This window comes from Vicia villosa, linkage group LG3, assembly GCF_029867415.1.
Source record: "Vicia villosa cultivar HV-30 ecotype Madison, WI linkage group LG3, Vvil1.0, whole genome shotgun sequence".
Lineage (NCBI taxonomy): Eukaryota > Viridiplantae > Streptophyta > Magnoliopsida > Fabales > Fabaceae > Vicia > Vicia villosa.
Window position 1 is genome coordinate 209,992,099 of NC_081182.1, and position 11,106 is coordinate 210,003,204.

General features: G+C 32.0%; 1 long non-coding RNA gene across 1 annotated transcript; it reads left to right on the forward strand.

The window, feature by feature from the left end:
- The first annotated feature begins 10,411 nt into the window (after positions 1–10,411).
- On the forward strand, positions 10,412–10,890 carry LOC131657250 (uncharacterized). The gene is made up of 2 exons (XR_009300555.1): positions 10,412–10,637; positions 10,742–10,890. It is a non-coding gene; the product is annotated as an uncharacterized LOC131657250 (long non-coding RNA).
- The last annotated feature ends 216 nt before the right edge of the window (positions 10,891–11,106 follow it).

Here is an 11,106-nt window from a genome sequence, read left to right on the forward strand (position 1 = left end):
TCTTTGACTCAAATACTCTAATGGTATAGAGAGTAATGTATCAAACTTTGCGACCTTTGATACAATATTTGGGTCTTCTATTAGTTATATTTACAACGTAATCATCAACGACAATTATGACCACTAGGGGACTGCTTCAGTTCACTCCACACTTGATCCTCAGATTCCCACTAGCACGTCTACGTGTCACCCATGACTCTATCTGTTTATAACTCATTTTGAGTTATAACTGCTTCAAACTTTCCCACAAACTCCTAATAATAATTGCCCAATGTGCTATCGACATTGATTACAATTAACTTTGGAATTTATACGAGTACTAAGTCTTTAATTTTTAATGTTTCAATCGAGTGATATCTTTTTTCTAGTGATTGTCATGTCAACCCCCTTCTCGAGATTCTGGAAATGTTTCAAGAAGATCATGATTATTTGGATATGTTTCTTAGATTCCTCCAAACCATGTCTTCCTTCGTCGACACCTTAGATAATTCCATGTCAGCACTTTGTCATTAATGCTCTTAAACACTTCATTAATGTTTTCTCACATGAAATGTCTTTTCACTTTGACATTCTTTCTTGACTTTCTTCTAGCTGAAAAATCCTAGTGAAACATATGCCCCCCAAAAATTGTTACCTTCGACCAACATCTAATAGGAGAAATGCGGTACTTTTTGTAACCACTTTGTCACTATTCATCTTCTGCACACGTCATTGCAACTAAGCGCGTCTGATGGATCTGATGAAAAATGCAGAACTATTTGATATAGTTAAATAAGCCAAGTAAGCGCATCTGATGGATCTAATGAAAGAAGGGGAGTTTTGGTAGTATGATTCGGGCCTTGACATTCTTCTATTAGCCTTTAATTGTCTTTTTATTTGTTAATTTCAGTTGATACAAAAAATATTAGAGTATTAGTTAAATTAGTTTTTTTTTTTCATTTTTCATATAAAAAGACCAAAAATATGTTGTTTAATCTTTAATTTCTTTTTAGATTTAATATGCTTATTTCCATTGTATTTCTTTCTTTAGTTAATTTTTAATTAATTTTCGTTAGCATTTATTCATTTATTCATACATCATTTGTTATATCCATACTAACGTTTTCCTGATTTTTGTGAGGTACTACACTTTGAGCCTTAGGACTATGATCGGCATTCGCAAGTTACCGATTCTTGTATATTTAATCGCTTTACTCTTTGCCTTAATTTTCATTTTGGGTTTGTAATATCATTTTTCATCCCCATTTGGCAAATTGTAACCCCAATCCCCGAGGCCATGTAATAGCGTAGAGACTTTAAGTTTCCGCACCTTATTTCCTGTACATTTTAACTGTTAGATGCATGACTAATAGGATTGTATGGAAAGATAAAAACAATTGTTAACTCACTAACTTCATGATAAATATATGAATACAACACACCTCTCACACACTCACCTTTAGGGTACCCTCTCTTGTTGCCTTTCGATTAAATGGTCAAGCCCCTCAAGCGTAGGGATACCTTAGCAAATATTGCCTTCCATTCCAATCATCATAGTCCCTTCGATATAAAGATCATAGTCCCTTCGAGTTTCCTATGGTGAAATGATCTTGCCCCTCGAGTTGCCTATGATAAAATAATGATAGTCCCTTCGATTGCTAAGGTATATTTAGATGTTTCCTTCTATGACCATTCAATGTCCCTTTGATGTTCCTTTACATCCAATGCATAGAACTACCTACCCACAAATGGTATGTATAGTAATATCACTCAAGGAAAGCCTTAAGAATAGGAAAAACCTTACAAACTAGGGGTAGGTAATTCTTAAATGCTTGCTCACAAAAAATCAAATCTTCAAATACTTTTCACACCTCGTTTTCCAAAACATCTTTCAAGATAACACTTTGTATACATTCGTACAAGGATCATTACAAAGTTAAACTCTTTTACAAACAGTTTTTCTAAACACACACAACATTTTCAAACAAATCAAACTAAAACAAGTGAGCTAAGCAATTAAGAGTCCATGGATACAAAGGGTGCTAATACCTTCCATTTGTATAACCTACCCTCGAACTCAAAATCTTTAAAAAAGGTCTTTCCTGTTCTTTTTGCCTTTCCTAATTGGATACAATAAAAGTCGGTGACGACTCTTGCTTACCGCAACATATTTTGAAAAATAACAAAACAAAAAGTCAGTTCTCCCACCATATTACAGTTAGTTTCACCAAAGGGCTAATAAAGTATCTAACAAACTAATTTTTACTAATAGTCAGGTGCAAATCAATTGCACATGAAGCACAATAGAAAAAAATGTCATTTTTCACATAGAGCAATTGATTGCACCACCCCTCCAATCAATTGCACCACTGAACAAAATAAAAATTAACATATTTTCTTTAGAAAGAAATCGATTTACACCCCCTCCAATTGATTGCTCGCTGAACTAGAGTAAAAATGCTACATTTTCTTGCATATAATCGATTCCAACACATGTTATTCTCAATCTAAATTGACCCGGGCATAACATGATCATTCTTAACATGATTTGCAGGTAAAACAACATAGGAAAGTCAACAAGAATAATCATGTAATCAAGGATCATGTATCTTCATGACTCACAACAACATGCAACACAAATTAGCACAATCAACATGAGTTAAACACAAAACAACAAGTTCAACACAAGAACATGCAATCAATTCTCAAAAACTCCAAAATCCCTTATTATGAAACTCTAGAATCTACCCCAAGGATACTACCTAGGAACCCACCTTAGAAAGTTGTAGATGAAATAAGAGGATGGTATAGATTGAGATGATGATGATGCATGCATGCAAGAGGAATCTTGAACTTCTCCTCCCTTTTTCCTCCTTGATCTTCCCGCTCTCTCTCCTCTTGCTCTTTTGCTGAATTCTAAGCGTGGGAATGAATGATAAAGTGAGTTACAAAGGCTAGTCATCGGGTCTAAATAATCCAAGTGCAAAAAGTCTAAATTGCCCTTGACTTATCCTTCAAAAGACCAACAAACCTGTGTCTTACTAACTCACCACTTAATCTTCTAATTTTGATCACTAACTTTACTTTAACGCTAGTATTAGTGTAATTTCAAGAAATTAGTGGATCGGGATATTACATAATTACTCATTATATTGTTTATTTTATTATTACTATTATTATTATTATTATTAGTATTACTTTTGTTGTATTAATATTATTTTATTATTATTATTACTTTTAAAGGATAAATTTACCATTAAATTTAATAAACGATTTAGATTATTAAAATAAAAAATGGAGCATTTAGGCAGCCTCACACAGAATATTTATGCATAGTTGAACCTGATAACTTCTTTCTTTTCACAAAAGTTTTTATTATAACTTTGTCACATATTCAATATCCGTTCATGATTTAAGGGTGTTTCAATTAGATGGGTTTTGCTAAGTTGGAGGTGGGTTACATATAAAGGATTATAGGAGAAAAAAACTATTGAATTCGAGGGACAAAATTGTATGTGGGGCCGCGTAAATGTTCTATTTTTATTTATAATAATTTAAACCATAGATCAAATCTAATGGTATATGTTTTAGGTTTTACGGGTGAGAGATTTAATTAAACCATTGCCTCTACCTTTATTTTATGGGAAAAGTTATCATTTTGTACATAATTTTTAGGGCTTCCCCGATTAATTTAAGGGTTAAATATGTTTTAGGTCCCTGTAAATAATCCAAAAAATGCTTTTAGTCCCTCTAATATTTTTGTTCAAACAATGGTCCCTCTAATATTTTCCGTCCCTATTATGCATCCCTGCCGTCAATTCCACTTAAAAGAAGCTGACGTGGATTTTGACCTGGCATTTTTTTCATTTTTTTTTTTAAATAATATATGCTGATGTGTTAGATTAAATCAGTAACTAAGCAATAAACCCAGAATTTTCAAACGTTTCATCTTCATTCCTCTTTCTTCACAAACACTCTCTGCTAGGGTTTTTTTCACGAAGAGAAGGTTTGTTCTCCACCACTTCCATTCATTTATGTCAACAATCTTCAATTACTACATATGCTAACGATTTCTCTCCACCACTAACTTGATTCGTATCTAATGGTTGCAGTAACGGTCGTTTTTTCTGCGCACTACATCTCTGTGGTCCCAAACACGGGTTGAAAGCTGAAAGTGCTGTGGTCCCTCAACATTGAATCTCAGGTAGGACCAGTTGTATATTACTTTATTCCCCTTTTACAAAGCTCTGTTTGGTATAAAAAATGTTTTTCGTGGGTCCTTAGTTTATTGTCGTTTTCACTGTTTTTTTAGGGATGGGTACATTTAAGGTAATATTTTACACTAAGGGTACTTTTGCAAAAGAACCAAATCTGACATACAAGGGTGGGGAAGTTTATGCCTTTACTGGTCAAGACACAGGGTCGTGGTCGTTTTTTGACTCATGTGACTTGGTTATGTCCATGGATCCTGGTTTTGACTACAAAAAAGTTAGGATGTGGTGGAAGCATGCTGATGGTAGTCTAGAAAATAACCTCAGTCCATTTAGGGATGATAGTGATGCTTTTGAGATGGCTGCTTCAGTCTATAATGGAGTAGGTGACATTGAAATATATGTTGAGCAGATACCAAGCACAGGGGATGCAACATTTATGGAGAATGTAAGGAAGAGGAAGAAGGGCAATATGGATGAAGGTGATGATGAACCAAAGGGTGATGAGGGTGATGAGGGTGATGAGAGTTCCAGTGATGAGTCAGTGAAGGATATTAAGTTTGAAGACAGTGAGGAAGAAAGGATGAATCCCTTTGATGAAGGTTTTGATGAGGGTATTGAAAAGGATGAACATAATAAGCAACCTAGAGCAGATGGTCCAGATGTTGCAGGCTCTAGTCAGTGTATGAATCCTAGCTTGATTACACCTGAAATGGGTAAGGAACATGTCATCGAAGATGAGTATTTGACTGATGAGCTTGACAGTGGTGCTGAAGATGATAGTGATGATGATAGGCCCAGGGTTGTTAGGTATAATGAGGAAGATGGTGTAAGCAAAGATTTTAAGTTCAAGGTAGGCATGGAATTTTCATCACTTAGTCAGTTCAAGAGTTGTATTCTTGAACATAATGTGCTGAATGGGAGGGATGTCAGGTTTGAGAAAAATGATGCAGTGAGATGTAGAGTTGTTTGCAAGGAGAAGGGACAGTGCAATTACACTGTGTTGTGTAGCAGAGTGTTAACATCAACTACATTTAAGATCAAGACATTGTTTGATAAACACAAGTGTGGAAGACAATTTTTTAACAAGAGTGCAAAAGCTGAATGGGTGGCAAAAGTAATTGTTGATAGGATGAAAAACTGTAGCAAAATGAAATTGAATGAAGTAATTGAAGATGTAAGAGTGAGATTTGCAACTGAAATCCCTGGATGTAGGGCATTTAAGGCTAGGCGGATTGCTAAGAGGGTTGTTGAAGGGGACTCTAGCAAACAGTTCAGTCTATTGTGGTCATATGGGGCTGAATTGAGAAGGGCTTCCCCAGGAAACACCTTCAAGATGAATATACAAACTCCTGGAACAAGTTTACTACCAAGATTTGAAAGGTGTTATGTGTGCTTTGATGGAACAAAGAAAGCCCTGAAATTGGCTTGTAGGCCTTTTATTGGACTAGATGGATGTCATCTAAAGCACAAGTATGGTGGGATATTGTTAATAGCTGTTGGGAGAGATCCAAATGACCAGTATCTACCCTTAGCTTTTGCAGTGGTGGAAACTGAGTCAAAAGACACTTGGAGTTGGTTTATGGAGCTGCTACTTCAAGATATTGGTGAAAAAAGATGGTGCTTCATTTCTGACCAACAAAAGGCATGTCTATTTTTTTGGCTATACCTCCTTTGATTGTCTTTCCTTAATAATTATATGTGGTAATGGTTTCATTGTTGTTTCAGGGTCTTGTACAAGTTTTTGAGGAGCAATATCCAGCTTTTGAACACAGGTTTTGTGTAAGGCACTTGTATGCAAACTTTAAGAAAAAGTTTGGAGGGGGAACCTTATTTAGGGATCTCATGCTGGCTGCAGCAAAGGCTACTTATGTGGAGGCTCATGAACAATTCATGCTCAAGATCAAAGAGGCTAACAATGATGCTTTTGAATGGTTGGAAGCAATCCCGAAAGCTAAGTGGTGTAAGCATGCTTTTCCTCTGTATAGTAAGTGTGATGTCTTGATGAATAATTTAAGTGAATAATTTAATAACTTGTAAATAATTCTCCATCCTTATAGTTATATATTTCCGCTTGCACATATTTTACTATACCTCTACACAAATCGCTAACAAAAAATTCAACTCAAATAGCAACTCTGCTGGAGCTACACAAATCGCTAACAAAAAATTCAACTCAAATAGAACTCTGTTGGAGACACCGTAAAGAGAGTCATGCCTACCCTCTAGTTTTACGGTTCTTTGTTTTTGTTTGCTTGTTTTTTATTTCTTTCCTTTATTCATTTATTTTTCTTGCTTTTACTATTCATGTTTTATTATATATATATATATATATATATATATATATATATATATATTATTGGGTTGAGACTCTTTGATAAAAAGAATCTATACACCCGAAAAAAAGTTATAAAAGATGTCATGTTGTATCGGCTTATGGGATGTACATAATAATGAGATTTTTACGAAGACTCCGCCTAGAGTCGATCTATCCGATGATTTCGTCATGGCTAGTCCATAGGCGTGACGAGGCTCGCACATGGTCTATAAATCTAAGGACCTTTTAGGACCGTCATAGGGTCAAATAAGATAGAGTGTAAAGATGGAAAAATGGTTAACACATGAGTCATAGTGGAAAAAATATTGGATGCAATTCTTTTAAAAGAGTTATATGGAGATGTTGTTATACAATTCAGAAAGGTGTGTGATAAATATACAAATTTATTGAAATAGGTTGAAATTACAATTTTGGACCAGGTTAAGGAGAAGATTGTGTGTGCTTAGTCCGGTCAGGTTACACACCTTGGAAATGCAACAACAAACCAAGTTGAGTCTACCCAAGCTACTCTGAAGAATTGGTTGGAAAATAGTAAGGGTGATTTGTGTAAAGATTGAGATTTTATGAATCAAATGATCCAAAACCAGCATAATAAGATACAAACATTATTTGGTCATAGCATCACAGTGTTGGAACACAAGTTCAAAGACCGAATGATAATTCAACAGTGTGGTCTCCTTCATATTTTGAACATGTTGCCAAACTTTCTCCCGAATCACCAACTTCAAAATCTTAGAAAAGTGTTTTCAAAGGAGATCGCATTAGCAAACCACCTCCTTCACCGCCTCCACCGAAAATCCTATTCGTTGAGGAGACGCCGGTTTTTATGCACAAATACATTGAACGGATCTCAACGTCAAGGGTGACGGTAGCTACGATTTTTTAGTTGTTTCTCCTTTGTTCTATAAAGGATAAGAGGATCACACACTATTCCTCCATCAATCTATCCCGGAGTTGAGGGGCAATAAAGAATCATACACGGCTATACGGGAATTAAGAAAATATTGAAGCAATTTATCACTCTCTTATTCCTTACATTAATGGACTTGTGCTAGAGGATAAATGGATGTGGTTCCATGAAATGGGTCATCTCATAGCAAATGTGTATGATAGAGCGTGTATAGATATGACAATATATAGTTTGTCGCAAACTTTTTTTCCACTACGCACTGCTCCACCTTCAAATTCAAATGATCGTATTATCTGTGTTGGGTGGGTTTCAAATCCGGAACATTTTCCAAGTTTATTTGAAACTAGGATGCCATATTACATACATCACTAGAGTGTACAACTCATTCTACAATCGAAGTTGAGACTTGGTCAGACCTATTTGTTGAAAGGATTCAAGAGGTCACTAAATTGAGCAAGATTAAAAGTAAAACAAATAAACAAAAGTCAAAGGGGGTACCACTAATAATTGTAGATATGGCCGACAACAAGTCTTTCAGTTTATTTTAGTATTTATTTATCAATTTATTGTATGTAACATTTTATTAACGTGTTATGGTGTCTACTATATACATTTTGAAGTTTCTCAAAAAATTTTGCATTGATTACATGTTCTATTACTGTTCTGTTTTGTTCTGTTATGTTTTATTCTGTTCTTCTAGAGAAGGTTCCGGAAATACATATATGAAATTAAGGGTGGTACCAAAGATGCATATTTGGAATGTTCCTTGGTACAGGATAGTATTAGTCTACCACAACTATAAATATAGGGAACTTGTCTTATTGATTCAAACCAAAACACAATACAAAAGAATGAATAGCATTTGGCATGTCAGAAATATTCACCGTAATAGTGTTACACCCTCAAGAGAGTTTAAGACCACTGAGTACACCCTTCTTGAAGATTTTGAATACACACTGTAGAAGCTCATACCATATGGCGATAATTGGAAAATTATGAAGATCGAGTATCGTTCGTCCTCTATTGACAAAGAAGAGAAGATTGTGTTCATAAACTATGAGCTAAAGACGGGCGCTGATTTAAGGGCTATGTGGGCAAAAATTTCCTTTAGAATCAAAAGTTCTGATCTAGCTGGACGCGACTGTTTCAAGATAGCTCATGATATTATCAAGATGTTGGAACGTTCACCTGGATATTAAAATATAATGTTTGATCTATGTTAAAATCTATTATGTATTGCTGATTTTCTGATTTTAATCATGATTTTATTTTGTTAACTCGCTGTTTTTTTATTCTGTGTTTTTGCTTCTGCTTCTTAACGCTCCAAAAATATATTTACATAATGTTTAGGAAGATGCATCTTCGATAAAAGGCTCATCAATATGCATTTGATGCGTCCAAAAATGTATCTATAAAACCTTTAATATTATTGTATTTTTACACGGTGCACTAGAAAGTCTAGGAGGCATTAAGAAATTACATACCATTCATCCCTTCTTATGTTTTTTCTCACAAAGCGATTTCAAGAGGTTGTGTACTATCATATTCACAAAGCGAGAATGGTGACTCGCATATAAATGTAAGTAGGTAGTAGTTATGCACTTGAACGAGTGACGACAAAGACTTCACATTTCATTATGCAAAATACCACTAATCAAACTCTAGATAGATCCTACACTTCATAATTTTGATATTATATTCATGAAAGAAAGTAATTGATTTAAGAAGAATATGAAATAAAAGTTTCTTTTGATTCTATTGTAAAACTCTTAATCTCAAAATATTACTTACAATATTATTTTCACTAACTTTGAGCTACTATTCTTATTCTTATTTCTTTTCAAAATATGACTATTTTATATAGAAAATAATAGATATTGATTTTCTAAAATAATTTCAAAGTATAAATGCTAGTTTCTAGGAATGAAGTTTATTTTCATTCATAATATATGATATATTTTTGCATTGTTTATTTCATGTATAAACTAAATCTTTTTATTACATTAGTTAAGTAACTGATAAAAATCTAAATATATGCTGGTAAATCTTCTATGGTTAGATTCTTTTAGACCATAATTGTTGTCATCGAGTAGTTATCATATTTAATAGGTGGAATACAATTATCTATCTTTATAAACATAATTAATATATATATATATATATATATATATATATATATATATATATATATATATATATATATATATATATATATATATATATATATATATATATATATTCATCTCTAATTTTAATTTCAAAATAGAAATTATCAAAAAGTAATTTTGTTAGTAATCAAACTACATTATTTTTTAAAATAATATACTTATTTTTTTTGTAGGAATCAAATTAGGAATGAAGAATCAAATAATGTAAAAGAAATTGCAATATGATACAAACAATTTGTTTCATCTTTTTTCTTTATATTTTTGAAAATAAATTTTACAAAACCGTTTTTTAAAATATTACAAATTTTTTATACTCATTTTTTCTAAATTGAAACATTAATTTTGACATCATATAACATAAACAAGCATTATTGAAGACCAAACCATAGTCAAAACTGTAATTTTTTCAAGAAATGGTATTTCAAAAATAATTTTTATGAAAATCTATTTAAAATAGTTTCATAATTAACTGATTTTTTTGAAATTTTGATATCCAACCAAAAAATTCAATAAAAAGATGAAATAGCTAAAATAACATTTTAAGAATAACTATTCTAAACAAATAAGAACAACTATTCTTAAAAAAAAATTCATTTGAAGCTTTTATTAAAAGTTTTTTTTTAATTTTTTTTACACAAATATATAATTTTATAAAAATCATTTTTAAAACAATATACGTATTTTTAATAATACATGACAATATTGTCTCCTTTCTATCACCAAAGGATGAAAAGTTTCTTCAAATGAAAAATAAATCTAAATTATAAAGTATTTTTTTGTTACCCTTTTTTAAATATGCATAAAAGACAATTTATTAAGAGTGCAAAAGAAGCAATTAAAATATATTAAAATATATTATGTATTTTAATGTTATAAATATTAATTGTGTTTAGCATTGCATTAAACTTACACATATTGATCAAATCTCAATCATTTATAAAATAAAAGATAAAAAATCATGGCTAAAATTCTCAAATTTATTTATGAAGTTTTGTTTTTGTCCCTATTCCTTCTTTCAGCGAAGGCTATGTGTAAATCATTTTTCTCAAATATTTTCTTTTTTCATTTTGTAGTTTCTTTCATAATCTTTTATTATATGTTTTATTAACACTTTTTATTGTATTTTTTATTCCAGATCCATGTGAAACTACTGATGATTGTATACGAGTATTTATTAGTGCTGAAAAGCTGAACTACTACCTTGAGTGCATCGAGAAAGTATGTGTATCGTTTCCTAAATAAGTATATGAATTCTTGAAATATCAAAAAACTACAAATAATATATTTCCTAAATCGTCATTTAAGATTTATGCTTCATACCAACAATTGTATTTTTTAAATATTTATTTCTTTTTATAATTTCATATACTTTGAAATTATGTCTTTTTTGTTATCTACAATTTCGACAACGAAATGAAAGAAGACAATAAAATTATTATAATGTAAATTTTTTTATTTATTTTTTATCAAATTTGGAAGTATATGTTGCCAATTAGTTCT